Genomic DNA, 27,439 nt, shown 5'->3' on the forward strand with positions numbered 1-27,439 from the left:
TATGCTCTTAGAATCAAAGGTGTTTTCCACCATGACGATGTTCTACCATATCTGCTATTATCACTAACTTTTGTCTATAATGAATAGTGTTTACGTACAGTGTTGAAAATTCTATAGTAAGAAAAAAGATTATCAATGGTCATGACACTAATTATTAGGGGCAGAAAATGGTTATGCATTTTTCTTAAAGCCTGCAGCTTGAAACTTGAGAATGTAAACACGTTTTTAATGTCGTAACTCTATAACCCTATAAGTGTTTGAAGAGAACAACACACTGGCGACTTGAATAGGCTAAGCTGTAAATGGAGGTGTGACTTTCTTTTCTCAGTAAATAGCATATGCTCAGTCTGGTATGTCTAATGTGCCAAACAACATGAGGAAAATTGGTAATTTCATTTGAGTTGTATCATTTGATGTGGGTGGGAAAGAACTGTGCTAACACACTACTTATCTGTACTGAAGGAAATCCTGGTATATTTCTCAGGTGTCACAGGGAATAAAGTGCAATATCTCATTTGTGTCTGTTATAACTACATTTGAAAGCAATAATAAAACCAGCATATGCTATTTGAACCATGAAATATTTCAAGATAGCCACGATTAGAGTGCGTGTCATTTACGATGGCGGCAGAGTTTAGGTTCGTTCTGCGCATCTGACATCACAAAACAGTCGGCCAATGAACAGAGAACGACGTTGCCAGAGCTCGACTGCAGTGCAGAGCATGGACGAGTGTCTTCAGTTTTAGAAACACTCAGTCATAAATAAATTAATTGAACAAAAGCAGTGTCTTGATAGCAGACTTTCTGTCATAGAAAGTTCGGAAAAAGCATTCTTTATACCAATTTCTTTTTATTCTATTAATTAATTAAACCAAACAAGCAATAAGCTTCCTAATTCAGGCGATAGCAAGGTAAGGTGTTTGTATCATTCTCACGACCCGCTTTTCCGCAATAAAGAACAGCGGTAATTTTTTATTTCCTGTTGTACATCACCAAAACGTGAGTAATTCATAGTCATATCAACAGTGTTTGTTGGTATTTTGCGTGATAGTTTAGAGTCCTCCTAGACTTCTGTCGAACAACGAGCTGTGTTAGTGTAATGGTTAAGGTGTTTGAGTGGTATGCCAAAGGCTCTGTGTTCAAACCTTGTTCGGTACTTAATATTTTCTTCATTTAAAAATTTTGAAGTGTCTTACTTCACGAATTTTATTAGTTTAATGTAATTTGAAATTTCTAGTGCTCTCTCTTCATTATGAACATAATAAGTTTTCGGTTTTTCTAATTTTGTCCTGCAATATTTCTTTTCACAGCAAATAAAAACAATGAAAAGGCACACATACAATATTAATGTTATCTGTTTTGTATATCTTTTCTTCTGTAGTCGCTGTTTTACTATTCATATTGAGATATATTCTTTTGCAACAATATTAAAAGTATTATTTAGAGCAGAATTTCGGCTCTTACGTTACCGAGCTACTTGATTGTCCGGCGCAATTCTTTGCTTCGCTGCTTTGACATCATATTCAATGAAACTTCTTGGCAGATTAAAACTGTATGCCCGACCGAGACTCGAACTCGGGACCTTTGCCTTTCGCCGGCAAGTGCTCTACCATCTGAGCTACCGAAGCACGACTCACGCCCGGTACTCACAGCTTTTTTTCTGCCAGTATCCGTTTCCTACCTTCCAAACTTTACAGAAGCTCTCCTGCGAACCTTGCAGAACTAGCACTCCCAAAAGAAAGGATATTGCGGAGACATGGCTTAGCCACAGCCTGGGGGATGTTTCCAGAATGAGATTTTCACTCTGCTGCGGAGTGTGCACTGATACGAAACTTCCTGGCAGATTAAAACTGTGTGCCCGACATCGTTTGCAACTGGCAACGCAGCAATCTCCCAACACTGGGCAGGCATGTGTGAGCTGCCAAGATAAAAGAATTGAACTATAGTTGTTGCTCCTTTACAAATCTACCTTTGGACTTTTCTTGTAAGTGGAGTGTAAGATGTGTTCATTTTTCACTTTTGGAGCTTGTTTAGGAGAAGAATCACTGTATTAACATGTGTGTGCATCAGAGTGTAGAGGCTATTGAATTTACTAGAGATTGAGTTATGTGAACTAATTAATAATAAAACATTGAGCTAAATAGAACATACCTGCAAAGTTAAAAGTGAGTTCTAGCACAGAGGCAATTTCACTCCGAAGGTTGTGTGGGGCATCAATTATTGCAACAATATCAATAAAAACAGAAGGCTGGATGTCCTAATTTGTGACTTCTATTTTAAAAAGTAGGAAACAAACAAAATAATGGAAAGGAAAAAAAGATAAGTGTATATTACTGCAGTAACTTTAATTGTAAACGTATGCCTTGTTTTTTCTGCACAAGTACTATTTGAAATCTCTTATTAATTGTTTATTAGTTTGTGTCTTCATTGTCAATATTTCACCCCAGGTTAATCATGGCTTTTATTCACAAAAGACAACTTTATTATAAAATTTCACACATTTTCGACATGTGTAATGCTGGAAAATGGAGTATATTTAGCTGAACTGTAGTATTTATACAGGAACCACTTATTTGAACTCTGCAGTCAATACATGGCACTTGGCAGAACATACACGTACCACTGTTTCCTATACAAATCTGAAACTGCTACGTGTGACTGTTTTTAAAGTATAACAATTGTGTTTGAGATGTGACTAGTTGATGCATGGCTGAACATTGTAGTTGCATTCCTAGGGAGTGGTATTTGCACTAACAGTATGTTGATTTGTGTTCCTGTTCAGCAGGAGGCAACACATTTAACATTTCTCCAGTGGCTCCAAGAGATTGTTGATGATTTGGCTTTTTTTCCTCAAGACAGTTGTGAGACAGATCACCATCGGTACTAATTAAATAATATGCACAAAATTCACACTTTTTTAGCCATAAACAAAACTTTCCTCAAGTAATTAAATGAGATTATTGCAGCATCTCATGTGCTAAAGCAAGAGGCCATGACATTATTTCATACATAGCTTGAAAAGATCAATGTCAATAATGATTGTTGGTTGTGATACTCCATTCTGTTTTGCAGTGAAATTAGTGGATTTTCCTTTGGTTAATTACATACTTGACGTGGAACAGGTTTTTTATTTTCAAGTAAATACTGATGTCCAATTAATTAATTTCCTAGTTTATTAACAAATCTACTCCTGGCAACTCAGATTCTGCTTACAACTGCTAACTGCTTTGGCCTAACTCTGGTCCTTCTATAGAATTTTGGCAACAGCTCATATTTTAGTGTTATTACATTTAATGATTCACTTCAGTTACAATTAAAAAAGAGGAATAATTTACATTACATTTATAAAATAAAGATAGAGAAGATACAGAGATAGACGTATACACTGAAGTACCAAAGAAACTGGTAGAGGTATGCATATTCAATAGAGATATAAAAACAGGTGAAATCAGTGGTGTGTGTATAAGATGGCAAGTGAACGGCGCAGTTGTTAGGTCAGTTACTGCTGCTACAGTGGTAGGTCATCAAGAGTTAAGTTAGTCTGAATGTAGTGTTATAGTCGGCACACGAGCGATGGATACAGACTCTCCGAGTTAGCGATGTAGTGGGGATTTTCCCATAAGACCATTTCACGAGTGTGCCGTGAATATCAGGAATCCAGTAAAACATCAAATCTCAGACATTGCTGGGGCCGGAGAAAGATCCTGCAAGAACAGGATCAACGGCGACTGAAGAGAATCGTTCATTGTGACAGAAGTACAACCCTTCTACAAGCTGCTGCAGATTTCTTTGCTGGACCATGAACGAGTGTCCATGCAAACCATTAAACGAAATGTCATCAATATGGACTTTTGGAGCCGAGGGCCCACTCGTGTACCCTTGATGACTGCACGATACAAAGCTTTACACCTTGCCTGGTTCCATCAGCAGCACATTGAGCTGGTGATGACTGGAAACATATTACCCGGTCAGACAAATCTAGTTTCAAAATGGTATCGAGCGGATGGATGTGTACGGGTATAGAGACAACTTCTTGAATCTATGAACCCTGCATGTCAGCAGAGGACTGTTCAAGCTGGTGGAGGCCCTGTCATGTGGGTGTGTGCAGTTGGAGTGATATGGGACCCCTGTATGTCTAGACATGACTGACAGGTGACATATGTAATCATCCTATCTTATAACCTGCAATCCATTCATGTCCATAATGCATTCCGACGGACCTGAGCAATTCCAGCAGGACAGTGCGACACCCCACACATTCAGAATTACTACAGAGTGGCTCCAGGAACACTTTTCTGAGTTTAAACACTTCTGCTGGCCACCAAGCTCCCAAGACATTGAACATCATTGAGCATATCTGGGATTTCTTGCAATGTGCTGTTACAGATTTATGGACAGCCCTGCAGGATTCATGGTGTCTGTCAGTTCCCTCCAGCACTACTTCAGACATTACTCGAGTCCATGCCGCATCGTGTTGCGGCATTTCTGTGTGCTTGCAGGGACCGTACGTGATATTGGACAGGTGTACCAGTGTGTGTGTGTGTGTGTGTGTGTGTGTGTGTGTGTGTGTGTGTGTGTGTGTGTGTGTGTCCTTTGGTAATGCCCAAAGGACGAAATTAGGTAACTGCTAAGCAGTGAAACGAAGTGTGAATGCAGACACTCCTACCATTTACTGTTGGTGAAAAGCTCTTAGGATTCCAGCTGGGTGGCAGAGTTACAATAATGTGATGTTTTGAAGAGTGTCATACTTATCATCTGCCAAAGTGTCAAGATATTGCATATACTGTCCCTCCCCCTCCCCCCTTCCACCTGTGGCTAAGGACAACTGGCTACTGTCCATCCAATAGGCGGAGAAGGTGACAAGGCCCGAATATCCAAGATGTCAACAGATCGCCGGGAAAGTATGAAGAATTACAAGGCTGTAGGTGCTTGTTTGTACCTGTCTGGAAATTTTGGTTGCATTTTGTGAGTTCAATGGTGTTGGCCCATTGTAGTCATGTTGCCGCTAATGTACAATTCTCTGCAGTGGTCTGTTGGAATCATTCATCCCTGTTGGCCAGATTCTGATGAATACACTCTTTGCATCCTTCAGTACTATAGCTTAGCAAGTGGTAACATAAGAGGTTCCGGAGACAGCATTAAGAGATGCAATTATTTCAGACATTGATTCACCTGGCACGAAAAAGTTACAAGGTTTGACGAAATAATAGGAAAGGGATGGGGGAAGACGTTCTGTGACAAGCACTTCAACGAACACTGTGATACCTGTTCATCTGTGAAGGAGTTTGATGACTGCAAAGAACAGACATTTCTTATTTCAATGAGCTCCTTCAGGAAGATGTATACAGCAGGTGTGGCCACACAACAGCCTCCTCTGTTCTCTGCAACAAATAGGAGTCAGTCTGGTAACACTGCTCACATGCACTCGCAGGACTTTCTCCACTTGTTTCTGTGCTGCTGCTATGTTTTTCTTCAGTGAACTATTAAGGTGTTCACAACTTTTGAGTGGGAATCATCTCCCAGGATAAAGATATACCTTATAACGACAGAACCATGAGCACAGTTTTCTCCGTGTGCTAGGGTCAGTTACTCAAAGCCATTTGAATTAACTATGTCTCAGCTCTGCATAGAGTACATATATTCATCTCAATAGAGATGAATGAACTCAGTAGCATTATTTATCATATTTACCTTTACATCAGCACTCCGAAAGCAACAATGCAGCATGTGGAGGAGCACACAAAGGTTTCCTTTCTTCTCTCTCCTCCCCTGTTCCTCTCTCTTTTCTTATTTCATTCACAAACGGAATGTAGTGATATGAAACTCTTCTTCAAACATGTTTCCAGAGTTTCAATGGAAATGTTCTATATGACAAGTTTTACTGTAACATCTTTCATTGCACTTTTGTGATGCTCTTACATTGGTTAAAATTGTTGATAAAATACATATAACTTATTTAAATCTTCAACCTCTATCAATAATACGACTTAATATGGATGCCAGATTGATGAAAGCAACTATCAGTAGAACGATAATTCCTCTCTAAACATATAACACTATTTACCCTGGGATTCATTACATGGAATTTTGTAGTAAGACAAAAGATTCACTTTAATTTGTCACATTCAGAAAATGGCATTATTTCCCCAGAGACTATCTGGGTTTGTTTGGCAACCTGGTACAAATTTTTCTATTTGACTATTTCAGCAATTTGTACATCTTTTTGATGAAGATTTGATAAAATAATACAGCACTGCATTTTCTCTATGTCACTGTGATTAAAGTTAACAAAGTGGAAGATGAAAGTTTGACCACCTAAGCCCAACAATCATGTCTTACTGGCAGCACAGTTAGTAAGTTGTAGATCAAGAATTCTATTGTGTTGAACATTAGCTTATAATAATTTGGTGGAGAAACCCAGGGAAAAGTATATACACTGAGGGAAAAGCATCCTATGGCCCAGTGATATATGACCGTATATATAATCAGGGTTTATTTAGTGAGGAAAGACAAATTCAAAGTTGAGATACTTTTCTTAGTGTCTCTTCCAAAATACTACAATAAGCTTCCCTGTGGTGAAAGTATTAAGACTGTAAGATATTGAGAAAAAATATTGGTGTGAATTGAAAAAAAAGTGGCAAAGTCTTGCAAATTGAGCTTCAGATTGAGACAGACTTTTTGCTAAAAAATCTTTTCCTTTTCACTATTTGTATTTAGTCATCAAGGAGTGCCATTAGTTACGATGTGCTGTCAAAGTTTTAAAGTACTACATGCACTTCAAAGTAGTGAATACTCTCGGATATTTTATTAGTATCCGTGTAACATGGAAAACCGTTGTCGGGTAGTAGGAAAAGCATGCATTGTGAGTATGGTTTTAGTATACTGAGCATACACCGTGGTTTGTATCGGGGTTGTTTACGAGTTTGGATGTATGAAGCAACTTGCCTAAGAGACCATCAACAGCTTCAGTGACTACTTGATGCTCGTAATCTGCGAGGAAGTAATATGATAGCCCACAGCTTCACCATTAATCATAGCAATTTTTGATTTGCTGGCCACGATTTTAGTAGCGCTGTAAAGTAACGAAGTTGAAACGCGCGCGGAGCCGGTAGCGAGGTGAGACAGTGTTACGCAACCGACACCGGTCTCGAAACAGAAACACTGCTCCGAGCCCGGCTGCGGAACTCACCGCAGCGCAGCGCCTCAGAGATAGCCGAGGGTGGGGGGAATGGTCAGCCAGGGCTGGGGCGGGGGAGGGGGCGGGCAGGGGAGGGGTGCCGTGTCTCGTCTCACTTTTAACCCGGCATTTGGCACGTTCGGTGGATGTGAACGGGGTTGAGCGAAACAACGCGACAGCGACCAGTAGCGACCCCGCAGCAGAGTTCTGCAACGGCAGAGGAGGCGGTGACCTAGACGGCGCCTTGTTCAGCGGACGGGATCAGCGGGACAGGACCGGTGAGTTGCGCAGTGTGCTGTCGGCGGTTGCCTTTACCTGCCGTAGGCGACTGGCGTGCGTTCCCGACAGCTGGTGTGTTGTGGCGGGACGCAGGCTGCACCTATGACAGCGCCTGTTCACGCGTACCCACACCGCAGGCCACACTATACAGCGGAGAGTACTTGGTTCAATGACCAGTTCTTGTTCTATTCATCTAAGAACCTACAATAGATATTTTCAGACGCATTCAGGTCTCCAAAAGACAATGTTGGTGCCTGCCAGCAAATACAATCAGCATTCCACAGTGTAAAAGCTATTCATCTGAAGAAAAATTTCATTATTTCTGCGGAGTTTTCACTTGCGAGTACAGTGGAACCTCGTTTATCCGGTCCTCATTTATCTTCAGCTTCGGTTCATTCGGACTGGCAGTAAAAGCTGCAACAATCGATGACGACAAGCGTTAAATTTAAATCCAGCCAACATTCGTTCACGGATCATGACACGGTGCTGGTTAACAAACCAACATTGAGTTGTACAGTACTTACTGTCCTTTTGCTGAGAGTGTAAAACGACATCAGATAGAATGTGGCGTTGTCCAAAGAACAAAGTCCATCCGTTTGTGAGTCCGCTGGCGCAGTCTGCACATTGAATAAACAATGTTGACCCTGCGGAATTCATTGCAGCATATACAAGTGTTCCATGTTAACCAGAAGTACATGTTGACTTAAAATGACTGGCTGCGAAATGATCTTGATGACGAAGTTATCTCCGTTTGTTGGTCTACAATGACAATATTGATGATGGATTAATTAAGCTCAATCCGAAGACAATACGCAGAGTGGCCATAATCCAGCTGAACGAAAAATACTTCCGCATAACTAATGCTGGGGGCACGCCAACTTGATCGTGATACACATAAACAACATCCTTATCTGGCTCCAAAGAAATATACGTAGTGATTATTTCCGTATGTAAAACCCATTGTGTTCTTTGTCAATGTCCAGTTACAATTTGTGTGAAAATAATGGATAATTTGTTTACGTGGAAACAAATATAAAGTGCGTGTTTATTGCATTTAACCGAAGTCGTTCAAATTTTTTTTGGACTTTCCGGATTTTCGTTAATCCGAATGATCAACAGCAATCAAAATCTCAGTTCAATGCGTCGGAGCATTTTTGTGATGCAAGAAGCAAATGTTATTTTGGACAGATGACTTTTAAACACAATTGCGTCATTGAAGCAGTGTTTCCTCTGTGTACTAAGTAGTGACTTGTGTTTTAAGGGCCAAATTAAACACCTTTAACACCATCTTTGCAGTGAAGAAACTAGCCACAATTATTTACATTCCTTTCTACATGCTACGACTTTAAACTACGGCATCTCCAAACTACTTAATGTTTCGTAACAGCTACACGAGCATAGTAATACAGTTCACCTTCATTGCCTGCAGATGATGACACTTCTTTGCAGCTAGCAAAGAACTGTAACAATCTGTTGATGACGGGACGTCCAGCAAGGTTTGCTACAGATTTGAGACCTTCGCATCCAGATCGCAGTACCTTATCCTGTAGGGAGCAACATCACAACAGCAATTTCCAGTATACACCAGGAGTGTGTGAATGCCGTTATGTATAGGATTGTCTTATTCTCTAAAAACTGTAGTAATATCTATTCAAGTCTTGTCTTAATATTTTACTTGTACAATGATTTAAATCAGGTGTTGATGAAGGAATTAGATACAGTACAAGTAGTCAATGAGTTTTACTACTTGGGCCATAAAATAACTTACCATAGCCGAACTAGAGAGAATATAAAATACAGACTGGCAATAACAAAGCTTTTATGAAAAAGATTTTTTAATAACGGATATAAATTGAGGTGTTAGGAAGTCTCATCTGAAGGTATTCGTCTGTAGTGCAGCCTCGTAATACAGCAAAACGTGGACGATTAACAGTTCAGTCAAGAACAGAAGCTTGTGAAATGTGGTACTAAAGAAAAATTCTGAAGATTGGATGAGTAGATAGAATGACTGACGCGCGGAGACATTGAATCGAAATCGAGAAAAAAGAAACTACGGTACAAATTGACTAAAGGAAGAACTCTGTTGTGAGATCACCAGTTTAGTACTGGAGGGGAGTGTAGGGGTAAAAATTGTAGAGGGAGAACAAGAGATGAATGCAGTAAGGAATTCAGAAGGATGTAGGTAACAATAGTTGTTATATGTCTGCACAGGAACAGAACAGCGTGGGGAATTTTATTCGACAGCTTTTAGTACGAATAACGTCTCCTTTCTTCCAGTGCCCCGTAAATGTTAAACGAACTCAGACTGCAACACGAGTTCCTCGTGTCAAAATTTCTTGACTCTAGATTCTACTCTACACTCGAGGCCTCCCAAAAACTGTAGCAGTAGTCCAGGATAAATCGCGTACAGAGTATTGTGTACCGAATCACACAGATTTTTTTTCACTGTACAAATCGATTGAAAAAAACCGCCCGGGTCACCTCTGCAGGAATCATCCAACAAGATCATAATCACAACAGCAGCTGAGCATGAGAAATGCAAAATGCATTCGCTCTGAATAGCGTGCCTTGTGTCTATGTAACTCCGATAGTATTTTTCTTCAGTTAGAAATGCAGTGGTTACATCAGAGCTAGAGACGAGTTAAAAGTGCCACCTGGCGCTGTGATGTTCCAGAAACAAGCCCTTTCAAACCAAACAGCCCATACATTTTAACTCAACGCATCTCACAACGTCAACAGTTGTGTCGCACGTAGCTGGTAGTTTCCTTCCCCCAAAACATGATGATTGTCAAACATTTTCGATCCAGATGGTCCGGACTCTGCAGCAGAAGGCGAGTAGCTAAATATTCCCCTTGCCTGCCTCGCGTGTTGGGCTGGACGCTCATGTTGCAATCTTCACGTGCTCCAAAAGTTACCCGCCAAACGGAACAGTTTTTGTACTTTTGCATGTCGTTCTCATTAAAAGCATGTTTTCTGTTTCCGAAACTTATGTCAGTAGTCTCACACTTCCAGTAAACAGTTTCTTAAATTAAAATTTATAACATAACCAGAATAATAGTACCATTAAGAAGCAAGTGTCTTGCTTTGGCAACATTTCTGTAATTAGCTCTACATCGGATAGTCTAGGTGGTTGTACAGAGGCGTCGGTCCGGAATAACATCCGCACAGAAGAGAATTCAGTTCCTCATTCAACCGTGATTAATTGTGCCAGGGGACAACAGACTCGTACGCTTCTTAAAAAAATCTTGGCTTGAACTTGGTGACAACGAATTACAGAAGAACCATGTTTGCAGTTTGTTTCCCCTCCCTTGCATTTTACGGATGCTTGCCGTAATTTCGTGATCGATGTATTTTTCGAGAGTAAACTTGTCGAGACAGAGGAGGATTTGTTACTAATAAGACAGAAAGGTTATATTCCTGCTGAAAGTCAAACCTATTATTGGGTGAGAGGTAAGAATGCAGGTCGTCTGTTCTGAAAGTGAACTTGTTTTGCAAAGTTTTATCTAGTGACTGAAACAATTACACAGTCGCATCGCAATAAAAGGGATAAACTCAGTGCTAAATTTTGTGCAATGAAAAGCCACATCAGTACCCTCACAAACAGGATCCACTCATCATTATTTAAGTATACCAGATATTTATCTGTTATTTTAATAATTAGAACGATATACTCTTTTTCATGGTACTCGAAAGTAGTAGTCCAAATATCCCTGATTACTCACAGATCACTTTTTACAAGATTGTTGGACGTCTCTTGGTATTGCAGTTTAATAATAGCGTAATTTGTATACACAGGCATTTACATCCTTAGTGGTCTAGTTTGAAAAGGATGGGACAGTTAGTCGGTCGTGGCCTTTTGATGGAAACATATCCCGCTACTTACCTTAAGTAGTTTAGGGAAACCATAGAAAACCTAAATCAGTGCGGACGGATGAGGTTTGGAGCCTCCACTACTCTCTCAAATACAGGGCTAATCTGTTTAAAAAAGTGCTATCTCATTCGGTTTTCCCTTACTGTACAATACTGTATGCTTGTGTTACACTGTCCATCTATGTCTCAGTCCCAGTCACTACACAGACTACATGCATTGCTTCGTAACATAACGCTACACACACACACACACACACACACACACACACACACACACACAATAAGCTGATGTCAGGACCATAGCGACGACGCATGGCGTTCATTTTGTGTACGGTAACTTCCCATTTGCGAGACTGAAAAACTAGTCTGCATTCCTCTATAACGAGTGTCATTTTGAGCTCAGAAAGAGGATAAGGTGTTAGTACTATACGTTACTTAGTTTTGGAAGACTGTTTTTGTAAGAAAGAAACAAAGAAGAAAAAACGTAGTGCGAAAGTGTTACAGGGACGATCTTTCGAAACAAAAGAGTCTTAATAAGTAAGGGCTCTAAAATATATACATTAAGTGCTTTGAGCACCCGTTCAATAGAAGAGATTTGTTTCAATGTGTCGAAAATGAAGTATTCGTAGCTTTTAAGGTACGCAATTTAAAGCCCATGTTTACTAGAATTTTTTGCTTCGGCTGATTGTTTCTGCAATATCTCTTTACTAAACCCCTACTCTGTGTTATCTAAGTAAACCTTCAATGTATAGAATGTATTGCCTAATAGGAATTTTTTAAATTATCTGTTTAAATAAGTTCGTTTTAGTAATTTATTTGGATAATTTATTGTAAAGTTTTATTCGTTGCCGAAAATGCTGTTCTGATTTTGTGTTTATACTTCTTTGGTAAATCTAAGTTCAGTCTAGTTCCTTATTTCATGGACATACAGAGCCCTGTTTGTGCAGCAATTATTAATGATGTATTTGATATGTACAGTTGACTGATAAATGTACTCCCATAATTTGGTTAAAGTCTCTTGCAGTTTATGTCTTGTTGTTAAAAACTCTTGCAAAGACAAGTATAGTGATATAACGCTTGTTGATGCTGGTATTGAAACAGTTCGGAAAAAACTCAGAAAAAATGTGCTTAAATTGAAAGGCAAGAGTGGTTGGAACCTGCTAGTCCAGTGTAAACACCGCTAAAGTGAGGCTCCACTGCCGAGCGGCATAGTCGAATCGAGCCTTTTGACGGTTTATTGTTTTCACAGAAGCTTTTCACTTAAATATGAGTACGTTTATGCACTAGAAGTGGTTTTCCCAAGCTCCGTCTAATACGCCAGAGGTTAGCATGCAGTTCCTTTTCAACAATAGGAGCTGACCCTGTGTAATTATCTTTCTTCAAATCATTTTGACGCAAGTCGGAAAGATTAGGGTGATGTACTGCCTTGTTGAAGGTGCAGAGGTTTTGTGAACGAACTAACGGATGCACATGATCGTACAGTTGCTTCCCGTGTATTTGCTTCCCGTGTATTTCAGGCGTGACAGACGATGGCCAACATGTATGCATAAGGTAGCATAATGTGGAAATACTCTCAGTATGCAACTTTGATTGCATATTTAAGATCAGCCTATGTAAATGCACAAGACAAAACTGCCAGAAGAAGCGCACCTGTGGACAGGAATAAGAATGGCACAAGCATATTGTAACACGTTCACCCCGAACTTAAGATTAGGAATTTCCCTATTCTCCTTTCCAAGCACCAAAAACAAACTAAGAGACAGTGAAACAGTGGAAGCTTGCAAATGGAAATAACTCGACAAGGGAAAGTCAGCAGTGAGATCATATTTTCATCTTTAAATATGAGTGTTTGTTGTAGTTTCCTGGAAGCAGATAAACGGGCGTGGTGAGTCAGACGCTACAGGGCGCTAATGATGACAGTGACAGGACAGCGCAAGCTTAAAATACGGCGACGCTGGACTCCGGCCAATGGGAGCTATTGACAAGCACACACCATACTCTACAGATCATCGAACGGGAGCTGAAGCCCTGGAAGCTTTGAAACGAGTTACCTCAGGTTGTTGTACAATGTGCAAATGACAGGATGACGGGATATTTTTGGTTGGGGAACACAACGTAGAAGCCTGTCGCTGCGACTGTTTTTAGTGGTTCACCGATTCCAGCGTAGTTAAACATTTTTGCCGTGTATACCTTGTATTTCCCCGTTCACAGAAGCTGGTACTGCCTTGTGCTTTATTCTTACCGAGTTTGGAGCTGTCCTCTGGCGTCCTTGCAGCACTTTCTGGCCGTCTCTTTTTGAAATTGACCAAACACAGTGATCATTTCGCTATTTAGCGAATTTTACAGAACTGGTTACTGAGTTTAGGATACACAAATTTCAGTTCGTCTTAGCTGACGGGTCAGTTCTGCATGCATAAGCCTCACACGGAGATTAGTGTACCGGTCAGAGAGGTAGTGTCACTACACGCTATGTAAGCTGTTTGGTTTCCTGTTTGTAAGTATCCATATGAAATCGAAATGGGAGCGAAACATTACAGCCAAGATAAATAATGTGCCTCGACAGGGTTGGTGATTCTTCTCTCTAATTCCATTCGCAGATCTGACGCGTTGTGGCGTACGAATGGGATGCCTTTTTCAAAGTGTACAAGATCACAATTCGCTCAAGTAGTAAGGAACATTTCGGTAACAACTTACCCATTTTTCAACGAGACATACGTTTGGTCAGAAACGGAAGAAACTTGACAACGATACAACCACTTAGACTAATATAAAACAACATTTATTTTAAAAACGGTGTAGAACATAGTTCATTTTCAAGTGCATACGTGCCTATGAAGTGCAAGTACAGTAAAGAGTAAGTATGTATTTGAAAACATGGACACACACAGTTCATAGCATGTTGGAAAACGAGCGAAAGGCCGTACTGGAAAAAAAAAATGAAAAAAAGCATTGTCGAGATGTTAAAAAAAATGAAAATTACATGGAAGTATTTTGCATGCATCAAATGTTCAAATGTGTAGAGGAAGGTTCTCTCTGGAATCAATATGGCTATAGTGTCAGCTTCAAAAGATTGCCCATTGTTGGAACACTTCGTAGTGTTATTGGATTGTTCGCTTGTCTTCACTGTTGCAATCTATTGGCGTATGCTCTGTGCTCTCGCAGCTATGTTGTTACGAGGCCACTATAATCGCATACTTGCCCTCCATGCAACGGTCAACCTCGGTCAAGTAAACAACGTATTTTCTGTATGCCTGGTTGTCACTTATCGTTCATAAACAGTTTTTAACATGTTACCAATACTGACTGCATGGGTAGAGTGGAACATTTGTTTTTCTATATTATATTTCTCGGTAATTACAATCTTTGGATCATTGGCTTCCAATGCTGTAACCTATGCCTTACATGATGTTGTTCTATAACGAATAATCCTTCTGCACCTAATACAATGAACTTCCATTTATTATTTTTTACTATTTTCACATTTTACATGCGAAAAAAACGCGCTTGCGTGTTTCATGTTGTTACACCTTAACTTATTTTCCGAAACTTGAATTATGAGTCTGTTCTAGGAAGCAATGAACTTTTTTTGCCACCAGATTTTGATACAAAACACTGTGGTCTGTTGTTACCATGAATTCACTTGGATGTCAACTGTGTTCGAAACTGGTTGTAAAAGAGACTGTTTTATGTAGGCCGAAGTGGTTCTAACCCTGTGGGGCTTTATTCAATTACTGGTCACTTCGCTGAGTTCTATCAGGTTTTCAATGCTAATACCAGTTTAAATAACTCTTGGCAACTAATAAGCTATTTTGGCGCAACGAGACGTGGCAGACACAGTGAGAGAGTAGACGCTCGTAACCATTAATATTATAGGGTTTATTCGCAGATGTTCATCCAGACGACTTAAGAAAAACAGGTACCTGCATTATTCCAGGCGGATACAGACTTTTCTACGCACCATTAATTGAACGTACATCGACGCAAAATCCCTCATGGAGACAATAAATAGAACACGTTTTATGCTCACATATGACACTGGGATAACAACAGTCTTCTCCATAAAACACAGCACGGATTACTCAACCAAAGATCTTGCGAAATCCGTTTGACCATGAGACGCAGAGCGCCTTAGAGAACGACGCACAAGTTGATGCCGTGTTCCTTGGCTTCAGAAAGACATTTGATATAGTTCCGCACCGTCGTTTAATGAACAAAATACGAGCTTTCCGCCAATCGGATCCGATTTATGAATGCATACCAAGACTTCCATGCAGGCAGAACTTAGACTTCGACATACGTAAATGTAATGGAGAGATGATCGAGGAAATGAATCTGGAAGCTGTTGATGTGCTGCATTCAATGTGTACAAGAATATGGCAAACGGGGAAGTGGACAGAAGACTGGTCGAAGTCTCTCTTCATCCTGCTACACAGAAAAGGGCCAATCAGGAAAACTGCTCCAACTAAAGAACAATTGCTGTCATATTCCAGGGAAGCAAAATTTTGCTTATATCTGGAACCAGCGTTTGAAGCCGTACATTCAGCCTCACATATTAACATAACAAGCAGGTTTTGTTGAAGGAAAAAGAAATTCTTGACAAGATTATCAAATACGACAAAGAATAGAGAAATCGCGGGAGTTCCGTGTTCCTGCCTTCATCTGCATCCTTGACCATAGGAAACCCTTTGAATGCGTTGTCTGGGAAAAGTCGTGTTAGGTACTTACAGAGTTCGGTGCCTCACAGCATTTGACAGCACTAATCAGAAGTCTACACAAAATCACCTCGCAGCTGTGAAGACAAGTGCTGGCACGTTTGATTTCTTCAGTGTATCAAAAGGTGCCTGACTGGGCTGCACTCCATTTCCTCAACTCTACAACATCTATGCGGAACATTTCATTAGGGACGCTCTTGATGACTGGACTGTAGGCATCTCGATTGGTGGTAGAACATCCTTCAATTTGCTAATGACACCGTGCTTTTAGCCAACAGAGAAAATAAACTTGCAGAGCTGTTAACAAAAGTTGAGGATCTTAGCCTATCATTTGGATTGGACCTTCAGTCTCAGCAAGTACAAACTCATTATAATTGATCGAGGAGAACAGATTCAACTCACAAGTAGATTAAAGGAACTGGAAGCCTAGCATTCTTTCATCTGTCGTGGGTCAACCATCTGTGACACGACAAGCTGTGAAGATGAGATAAGAAGACGGATCACGCTAGCGTGAGTGGCTATGAAGAAGCTCACCAAGATCTGGGAGAACACAGCTATAACAAACTCCACAGAGGTCTGGCCCGTTGAAACACTCGTGTCTTCTGTCTTCTTTTATTGTTGCGAGACAAAGACCCGTAAAGCCAGAGATAAAACGCGCATCGATGCATTTGCGTTTTGGTGCTGGCGCAGGACGTTGCGTATAAAATGGACTGAAAAGAGGAAAAATGTGTCTGTTATTGAGCCACTCGGTATCACCAAAAGCCTTTCTTCGCGTGTCAACCAAAAATTCTCCAGTTCTGTTGTCACATTGTGAGAAGAGATGGAGAAAATCATGGAAGGAAAGATAGAGGGCTAGAGACTCAGGGGAAGAGGAGCGACTGGGTGGATTGATCAAATCAAGATGATCTCTGGTCTACCTCTTCGATAGGATCCAAGAGAAGCTGGTAACCGTCCAGGATGGAGCTACTCAGGGTTACGGCGCTCAGCAATGAGCACAACGACGTGTGATGAAAGTTTATTTAAGAGTGCCGTAGGAAGTCTGATAGGACAGTCACTGCATGTAATACATATAAATAACCTAATGGATAACAGCCAACGGCCTTGCCGCTGTGGCAACACCGGTTCCCTTCAGATCAGCGAAGTTAAGCGCTGTCGGGGTGGGCTAGCACGTGGATGGGTGACCATCTGGTCTGCCGAGCGATGTTGGCAAGCGGGGTGCACTCAGCCCTTGTGAGGCAAACTGAGGAGCCACTTGATTGAGAAGTAACGGCTCCGGTCTCTTAAACTGACATACGGCCGGGAGAGCGGTGTGATGACCTCATGCCCCTCCATAACCGCACCCAGTTGTAGTGGCTAATAAAAAAGAAAAAGAGAAGAAAAGGTTGAAAATGTGGGAAGAAATGGTGAATAAAAAGGGGGTTTTAAAATCGTTAATGACCGTGAAAAAGAGAAAGAATGAAATGCAAATCGGACTTCGAATTACAGAAAAGCTATCGGACTTCGGGAATCGGAAACGCTATTGTTGGGGTGGTGTTTCTGAGCAGAAGTCAAACCAATTTCCACTAAAAACATTATTTGAAAGAGAACAGAGAATAACAAAATGTGATTAACGGGGGGAAATGGCGTAGATAAAAGTACATTCATTACCAAGTTAACATGTCTTCTCTCGTGCAGCGTTCAGGTCTTGTTCTTCAACGATCTCCTGCTTCATTTGTGCATGAAAAAGTCGTAGCTGCTCCAAAATCTTGCAGTAAATCTCATCGTCCAGGAATTACTAATGTCTACAAATTAAAAGCATCTTGATCTTGAATGCAATGTATTTTACGGCTGCTTCCATCCTCCAAATTTCATACAAGCTTCCACAATACTATATGTCTGCACATCAATAAGTTTTTTACGTTTTAATCAGACCAAGACTAACGGATAAGTTTTTACGTCTGAATCGTACCAAGACTAGCGAATAAGTTGAATTAAGCTTCCGCTCACAAGAGACAATAGCGGGTAGAAAACAAAAAGAGCTACAATTTTGGTACCTTCATTTTCTTACAAATATTTTCTCTGCCGTCGAGCGCCCACACAGCTGCGACGGTATAATTTATATCTGAGGGAACGAGTGCAGCGCGGCGAAATTCAAAGTCCCGCTACACAGTGACGCCTGTGGGCGAGGACGACACGGCGGCCGGTCGGTACCGTTGGGCCTTCCAAGGCCTGTTCGGACGGAGTTTAGTTTAGTTTAGTAATGGATAACAGCCGACACTCTATGAGCCTCTTCGCAGAGGGTGCGTTAGGGTACAAGAAGGTAGCGACGCCAGAAGACTGTAACGAATTGCAGGAAGACCTGCAGAAGATGGATGGTTGGTGCGGGGACTGGCAGTTGAGCAGGAACGGAAATAAATGTGAGCACACAAATAAGCGACGAAATACACTAGATTTCGATTTCAGTATTGGTGACAAATCACTGCAAACGCTAAATAATGTCAAATAACTATCAGTAACCATTCGGGGCAGCCTGAAGTGGAATGATCACATCAAACAAATTGTAGCAAAAGCAAATGAAAACCGAAAAATCAGTGACAGAATATTAAGAAACTGTCATTGGCATACGAAGGAAGTGGCTGAGAAAATAATTATTCGACCGATTATTGTGTGCTGTTAATCAGTCTGGGACCCTTTACCAGACTGGATTAAAAGAAGAGATAGACAAGATCCAGCCAAGAGCGGCGCATTCCGTCACGGGATCGTTTAGTCGGCACGACAGCGTTACCCACATGCTCAATAAACTCCAGTGGCAGACGCTACAAGAGGGGCAATCTGCATCACGCAAAGGTTTACTATCAAAATTCCGAGAGAGTACTTCGTGAGAAGAGAGGAGCAACATCTTACTTCCTCCTAGATACCTTCGCAAAATGATCACAACAAGAGGGTCATATGAATAAGAGTTAATACGGAAGTTTACTGATAATCGTTCTTCCCACGTGCCATTCGCAAATGAAATAGGCAAGAGGGGAGTACAATGCGTCTAACACCGTACATGGGTTGCGGATTGTAGATGTAGATGCGGAAAATGAGTCTACAGATGTCTAGTAGTTGTATGAGTAAATAAAATTTCAAATCAATACGATGAAATCCTTGTCTAAAGCTGCTTGCACTGGAAGAACACGTTCTTCATCTCAAGCGACTAATCAGACAGTTTATCGCAATGTCTCTGACGTACTACCAGGCAGTCTGCTTAGCTGTAAGGCTGCAACTGCTAGAAGCTCAGTGCCACACATGTTCTGTTACAACCTTGTTTATCCATGTTTTATCTTGGAGTGAAGTACTGAGAGAATGGTGACTGAAGGCAGCCTCTTTGGCCGCCTGAACTTCCCTCAGGCGGCGTCTGATGATCAGAGTACCCGCAATTCAAAGCCGTTGCGATTTCCGAAGATAACGTAAAGCGCATTCTGCCCCTTGTACTGCCAAAGCACATAGCTTGCAGATCGGGAATAAGTGACGTCAAACGATGAGGATGATTTGAGGTGAGGGGCGCTCAACATCATGATTATCAGCGCCCTGACGGAAATTCAGCATGCGAGTCTCATGGATGTGAACGAAGGCTGTCCCCACATGCTGGGCAGTTGATGATGCAATTTGGGGATAAGGCCTGACAGTTCATCAAAATTTCACCACTCTTGTAATATTGGAATCAGTGTCGGCGAGGACGGTGGGCAGATCTCCACCGAGACTGAGGGCTGCCCTAATATCAGTATACAGGACACTTGTTGCCAAAATATGCTGAACTGAAAGTGGCGCACCACAAGCCCTACAGAGTGCTGGATCTTCCCGCCGGAGGAGGAAGCCATGTGTTAAAGGGCTATGTCGGATGCGCAGTCTGGTAAGCAGAGCCTCCTTCCAGTGGCTAGGCTGACGTGAAGTCTGCCATGCCTGTGTGGTCGTCTGGAGCGACCTCAGTTCGTTTTCTGTCACTTTCAGCCATTCAGTCTCCCAATGGCGCATGATGTATATGCCAGAAAATGAGATGATAGCCTGAAACGGAATGGGACATTGACAGCCAACACCATTCCGACATACTTCCTTGGCCGCTTTGCCGGCCATGTAGTTTCCCTGTATCCTGATGAGGCTAGATACCCAGCAAAAGATCACCTCTTCACCATGGTCGATGAGCTGAATCAAGTGGTCAACTAAACGTCAAATGATTTCTCTTGATCCTCGGACGCATGATAGCCATGTAGGCGTTAACTGACTTATTTCTACATACATATACTTAATATACTGTGAAGAAGGAAAAGTTAAATTCTAAGACGTCACTGGAGACAGACCACCAGGATGATGGGAGAAATCGCCTTGGTCTAGTTGAAAACTTGGAGCACTTTGTATGAAGTAGACCAGGCAAACCAAGCAATTGCTAAAGCAAGATGACTGGATGGTATCTTGAACTGAAGGAGAGTATAATGTCACCATGTGCAGACTTTGAAAAACCATACTAGATGAAAACCAGGAAGGATGAGAATCGAAGCGTCTGAATGATGTCCCAGAAGGTTGCTGACAATTAAGTAGGCTGATCGGGTAAGAAATGAGGAGGTTCTCAACAGAACTCACGAGAAAAGAAATACGTGGAAACTGTAAGAAGGGACTGGATGATAGAACATACGTTACCACGCTTGGGAGAAAATTATTCTGTAGTAGAGGGAGCTGTAGAGGACAAATATTTTCTGAACAAAGGCGGAAGTGATATACATATATCCCACAAATAATTGAGAACGTCAGATGTATTTTACTCAGAGATTAAGAAGGGAGGATGTCGCGGCGGGCGAAATGAAACCAGTTAGGAGAATGATGATGAAGAAAAAGAAGTTGAATGAAAAGCACGATGCCAGGTGTCTTTTAAATATCACCAGCAGTTTCGATTGGCATGAACTGCAAGTGTTATCACGTCTGGGCAATTGTAGAGAGAAAATTCATGTCCCTCTTCGAGCACATGCCTAAGCCAATTTTTCAACACAGATCACGAATTCAGCGCCTAGATCAACTAGCCTGAAAGGCTAGCAGAGATTAGCACACCCTCGACTGGTTTACGAAGCTAATGTCTTGTCAATTACGAATCTCACATTGTCTGTGACGGATGTCATCGTGATGATTCAATAATACGTCGCTTCCATCCTTCGAATGTTTTATTTAAGTAAAGTTTAATCTGACGCCAACCGTTTCCATTTGCGTTGCCTCCCTTCTTTTATTTATCGCGCGATAGTAAAACTGATGAAGACGACAAATCTCGCATGTTATCTCTGCGAGAAATGTCCTCCACTCTCTGGAGAGTTATCTTTCCATAGAGGGGAAGTCAGAAAGACGCGTAAGGTGAGAGCGTTGGAGGCTGCTGGGCGTTTGGCCAAAGAGAACAGCGCGAGTTTGTTTTGCTGCGCCAGTGACAAATACTGCGCATGCGCGGGCCGTGCCACGCGCCTGTGTTTACGCGCCGGCCGCCCACCTGGAACAGCCTCCGCGCACCCTTGTCCCCATTTCCCTGCTGCTCATCCCAGAGTTGTGCGAAACACTCACTGTTCTCAGATCACGCTGCTACTTGCAATTCGCTGAATAACACTGTTCCAGCGCTGACATGCGGTTAATTTTTCTTTCGTCAAACTAGCAAAAGGAGATCCACCGGAAACAGCCGTTTGTAATACATCAATAGTCCTAAAACAAGGTCTTACTTGATTCTGAAAATAATTCGAGGTTCCAGACATCATGGGAAGGGTTGTGCCATTTGACGTCCGGATGTTGTGGCGCGATGGGCATATGGTGCGACTGTAGACATTATAACAGAGCAGCCTGTAACAGACAGATGTGTAGTCGACATGCAGGACGTCGTGAGTTAACTGGCACTGAAGTCAGACGATAATCAGCTCCAGACACATGGGTCATAACATCTACATCTACGTTATTGCTCTGCAATTCACAATAAAGTACCAGGCAGGGGGTTCATCGAACCACTTCAAGCTACGAGGGTTGCCCAGAAAGTAATGCATCGTATTTTTTCCTTCGTCAGTTCTTTATTGAACATAATGAGAATTAGACACACGAAAGAATGGTGTTTTATCTACACACTCTATTTTTTCTACGTAATCTCCATCCCATTCTATGGTTTCCTCCAGTGCGAAACGAGGGCGCGTATGCCCTGTCGGTACCAATCCTTGTCCCGGTAGCGGAGCCACTGCTTCACTGTGCGAATCACCACCTTATCGTCCTCAAAATGTCTTCCACCAATGGCATCCGTTAATGGCCCAAACAGGTGGAAGTCCGAGGGGGCTAGGTCAGATGTGTTATCTGTGTCAACCGTGTATGGTCACCCCGACCGCTGCAAATCATCTATCATCTCACCCTTGTGCCCAGCGATTAACTGTACTTCTGCCGACAACAGATGCTCCATAGACTTTTCACAAGCGTTTGTGAATATTCCTGACAGTTTCTTTCTCTGCAGTGAGAAATTCAATGACGGCAGGCTGCTTGAACGTACATCACCCACAGACGCCATTTTGAGACTGTCCTGCAGCTACGCTATTTGTTGAAAGTGACGGAAACTTGGCGCGCTCACCCAGAAGACTTCAAATAATACACACGTAACGTTTCGCTTTCGTAACATTGTTTTCGGCTGAGAAAAAAAAATAGCAGTGTATTACTTTCTGGGCAACACTCGTATTTCTCTACCGTTTCACTCTCGAACAGTATGCAAGGAAAACGCACACCTCAATCTTTCCATGCGAACTCCTATTGCTCTTATTTTATTCTGACGATCTTTTCTCCCTATGTAGGTGGACGGCAGAAAAAATTTTCTCCTTCGGAGGAGAAAGTCGGTGACTAAAATTTCATTAGAAAGTCCTGCCGCTAAACGCCATTGTTTTAACGATTTCCACCCCAATCCGTGTATTATATCCGTGGCACACTCTCCACTATTTCGCGAAAATACAAAATGAGCTGCCCTTCTTTGAATTTTTTCCATGTCCTCCGTCTCTCTCTCTCTCTCTCTCTCTCTCTCTCTCTCTCTCTCTCTCTTTCTGGGGAGGGGAGAAGCCTGGGGGGCGGGGGTTGTTTGGGGAAGGAGACCAGACAGCGAGGTCATCAGTCTCAGCGGATCAGGGAAGGACGGGGAAGGAAGTCGGTCGTGCCCTTTCAAAGGAACCATCCCGGCATTTGCCTGGAGCGATTTAGGGAAATCATGGAAAACCTAAATCTGGATGGCTGGACGCGGGAATGTCCTCCGTCAATCCTATCTAATGCGGATCCCACGCAGCAATACGGACAAGCGTAATGTAGGCAGTCTCCTAAGTAGACCTGTTGCATTTTGAAGTGTTCCGACAGTAACTCTTAGTCTTTGATTTGCTTTCCCCACAATTACGCGATCTTTTCATTTTAAGTTATTCATAATTGTATTCTCTTAGTTGAGTTCACAGCCTTTAGATTTGTGTGATTTATCGTGTAACCTAAATTTAGCGCACGCCATGTAGTACTCATGTGGATGACATCACATCTTTCATTATTTAGAGTCAATTGCCACCTTCCGCGCTATAAAGATATGTTGTTTAAATCATTTCTCAATTTGCTTTGAACATCTGATAACTTTACAAGACGGTAAATAACAGTTTTATCTGGAAACGGCTTCTCAGATCAGGACAGCAGAGGACCTATAGCAAAAATGGTTCAAATGGTTCTAAGCACTATCGGACTTTACATCTGAGGTCATCGGTCCGCTAGACGTAGAACTACTTTAACCTAACTAACCTAAGGACATCACATACATCCATGCCTGAGGCAGGAATCGAAACTGTGACCGTACCAGCAACACGATTCCGGACTGAAGCTGAAATAACTAGGTTCTGAAATACTGTCATCGGCAGAATGGACTAAAATGGTTCGACGTGTTTCAGTCGGTTCTACGGAGTGGAGACAACAACTTTACGCTCACCGAGATAGTGGCAATAACGGAAAGTTGCTGCAGAGGGGGTTGGTGTTGACTTGTCTTTACTCTACCAAACGAATTACACAAGCAGTTGGGTTCACATAGTTAGTGAGCAGGTAGTGCAATACAACAACAACGTGGCTTACCCGAAGCTATGGCATGGAGAGCTGTAGGACCTTTGGAAGCGGGGCAGAGAGAGGGAGGTATGTGCAACTATTGGAGTGTCCCAAAGTGTATTTCCTGGATCTGGACGCGATTTCAGACAACAGGAACCGTTAAAAGAAGGCAAGGCCGAGATCGTCCTCTGGTAACATCAGCAAGAGACGTCCGCCTCCGGTAGCTGAGTGGTCAGCGCGACTGAATGTCAATCCTAAGGGCCCGGGTTCGATTCCCCGCTGGGTCGGAGATTTTCTCCGCTAAGGGACTGGGTGTTGTGTTGTCCTAATCACCATCATCTTTTCATCCTCATCGACACGCAAAACATCGAAGTGGCGTCAAATCGAAAGACTTGCACCCGGCGAACGGTCTACCCGACGGGAGGCCCTAGTCACACGACATTTTATTTAGCAAGAGATGACCGTTATTTCCGGTTAACAGCCCGTTGAGACAGGAGGCTGAATGCAGCTCAGCTGCAACGCACCCTACAGGCAGCATCAGAAGGCGCAGTATCAACACAAACAGTCCGAAATCGCCTTCGGGTATGTGTCTCTACGCACGTAGGGCTATGGTGTGCGTCCCATTAAAACCACGACGCCGTTTAGTCCGCAGAAACTGGCTGGAGGAACATCAGGATTGGAGTGGTAACGAATGGCGCCGGGTGCTGTTCACAGATGGGTTGGGTTGCTTTGGGGGAAGAGACCAAAGAGCGAGGTCATCAGTCTCATCTGATTAGCGAAGGATGAGGAAGGAAGTCTGCCGTGCCCTTTCAAAGGATCCATCCCGGCACTTGCCTAGAGCGATTTAGGGAAAATCACGTAAAACCTAAATGAGGATGGCCAGACGCGGGATGTCCACAGATGAGTCAAGATTTTGTGTTCAGGCGGACAATCGTCGTTCCCTCATCTGGAGAGGACGTGGAACTCGGAACAATTCTGCAGCTTGCTCAGCGTGCAGGAAACATCATCATATCACCGTGGTGGACGAATGGTGTGGGCAGGAGTCAGTATTGGCGGACGTACGGACCTCTATGCCGTTCAGAATGGCGTTTTGACTGCTGAGAGATATAGAGACGATTTTTGGACCTTTTGTGGTGCCCTACGCTGGTGCCACAGGAGACGGGTTCCTACTGGTGGACGGTAACGGTCGTTTCCACAGAACCACACTGGTGGACACCATGCTTGAATCTGAGGGAACTGAACGACGTAAACGCCATGTAAACCTCAAGCAAAGAGTTGAGACAGCAAAATATCGTACTGTACCACACACACAAATTTCAATTGTAACCCATACTGAATAAAATACGTTACGTTATGTCTAATGCGTATGATATCTCATTTGATCTAACTGTTTTGAAGAGTGTACATCAGTGTTTCGTCTCCTGTGTCATCTCATGTTGTATATGGATCACGCATTTCCTCGGTCTATTTGTTCGAGTATTTCCTTTACACCAGTTGCCGTGATCAGGTTCTTGAGCTCAGTAAATTGTGCTGAATCTACCGGGAACACTTGTTTTGCACAAGTAAGTGAATATCTCCACGCTCCGATATGCCTAATAATGCCTCTGTGTCACGACAGGTCACATGATGATCATCATTGATCACGTTGCGCGCAACAACGGTGCTTTTTGGGGCATATTTGCGTCGACCAACACGATATTCATCGTTGACAAAAGCGCTACCTCTACGAAATGCTGCAAGTCAGTTATACACAGTTTTTCTGAAGCTGTTCTATCTTATTGTAAAATGGGGTGAATGGAAACAGTGCGGTGAATAGAAGCGAAAATTCCAAAAGTATTCTATGCTATCGTGTCGCAAGACAAACGGAAATATCGTTGATAGCTTTGTTTGTCAAGGTTAGTAGTGAATCAGTCTAAGAGGGAAATTGTGAATTTCAAAGTTAACGACATGTCAATTGATGTTTTGTTCAGCGTATGACAGATATCGGGCCGTGCGGAGTGGCCGCGTGGTTTGAGGCGCCATGTCACGGACTGCGCCGGAGGTTCGAGTCCTCCCTCGCGCATGGGTGTGTGTGTTGTTCTTAGCATAAGTTAGTTTAAGTAGTGTGTAAGTCTAAGGACCGATGATCTCAGCAGTTTGGTCCCTTAGGAATTCACACACACCTGAATATTTTTGAACAGACAAGGCTGAAAGTTCTTACTTCAAACTTTATTTACAAGTAGTAGTCTGAATTGTGTTATTTTAATTTAAATACATAGTAAGAAAATTTTCAGTTGCGTTTCATCAACCAAAAGTTCAGTTTCAAGTATACTTTAATCTGACTAGTGTTTCGGCTAATTGGAAACGTAGGGTTGTGTTTTCGGAATTTGTGGGGTGAATAGAAACAGTAATCGTGTTTCCTGGAAGACAAAAAATTTGACGGAAATGAAGCACAGCCTGGCACTGCTCTCAAAACAGGAGATTATACAGATATTCGAGAATGTACACTCCTGGAAATGGAAAAAAGAACACATTGACACCGGTGTGTCAGACCCACCATACTTGCTCCGGACACTGCGAGAGGGCTGTACAAGCAATGATCACACGCACGGCACAGCGGACACACCAGGAACAGCGGTGTTGGCCGTCGAATGGCGCTAGCTGCGCAGCATTTGTGCACCGCCGCCGTCAGTGTCAGCCAGTTTGCCGTGGCATACGGAGCTCCATCGCGGTCTTTAACACTGGTAGCATGCCGCGACAGCGTGGACGTGAACCGTATGTGCAGTTGACGGACTTTGAGCGAGGGCGTATAGTGGGCATGCGGGAGGCCGGGTGGACGTACCGCCGAATTGCTCAACACGTGGGGCGTGAGGTCTCCACAGTACATCGATGTTGTCGCCAGTGGTCGGCGGAAGGAGCACGTGCCCGTCGACCTGGGACCGGACCGCAGCGACGCACGGATGCACGCCAAGACCGTAGGTTCCTACGCAGTGTCGTAGGGGACCGCACCGCCACTTCCCAGCAAATTAGGGACACTGTTGCTCCTGGGGTATCGGCGAGGACCATTCGCAACCGTCTCCATGAAGCTGGGCTACGGTCCCGCACACCGTTAGGCCGTCTTCCGCTCACGCCCCAACGTCGTGCAGCCCACCTCCAGTGGTGTCGCGACAGGCGTGAATGGAGGGACGAATGGAGACGTGTTGTCTTCAGCGATGAGAGTCGCTTCTGCCTTGGTGCCAATGATGGTCGTATGCGTGTTTGGCGCCGTGCAGGTGAGCGCCACAATCAGGACTGCATACGACCGAGGCACACAGGGCCAACACCCGGCATCATGGTGTGGGGAGCGATCTCCTAC

The 27,439-nt window shown here is 42.8% G+C and overlaps 1 protein-coding gene across 1 annotated transcript in view; it reads left to right on the top strand.

Annotated features, from left to right (window-relative positions):
- The first annotated feature begins 7,156 nt into the window (after positions 1-7,156).
- The window catches only part of LOC126346037 (uncharacterized), a 355,738-nt gene continuing 335,455 nt past the window's right edge, over positions 7,157-27,439 (top strand). Inside the window, exon 1 of the mRNA XM_050002153.1 lies at positions 7,157-7,455. The gene's annotated coding sequence lies outside the window, so the exon portion shown is untranslated. The remainder of the gene's footprint in view (positions 7,456-27,439) is intronic.

Source organism: Schistocerca gregaria, chromosome 1 (genome assembly GCF_023897955.1).
Source record: "Schistocerca gregaria isolate iqSchGreg1 chromosome 1, iqSchGreg1.2, whole genome shotgun sequence".
Taxonomy (NCBI): Eukaryota; Metazoa; Arthropoda; class Insecta; order Orthoptera; family Acrididae; genus Schistocerca; species Schistocerca gregaria.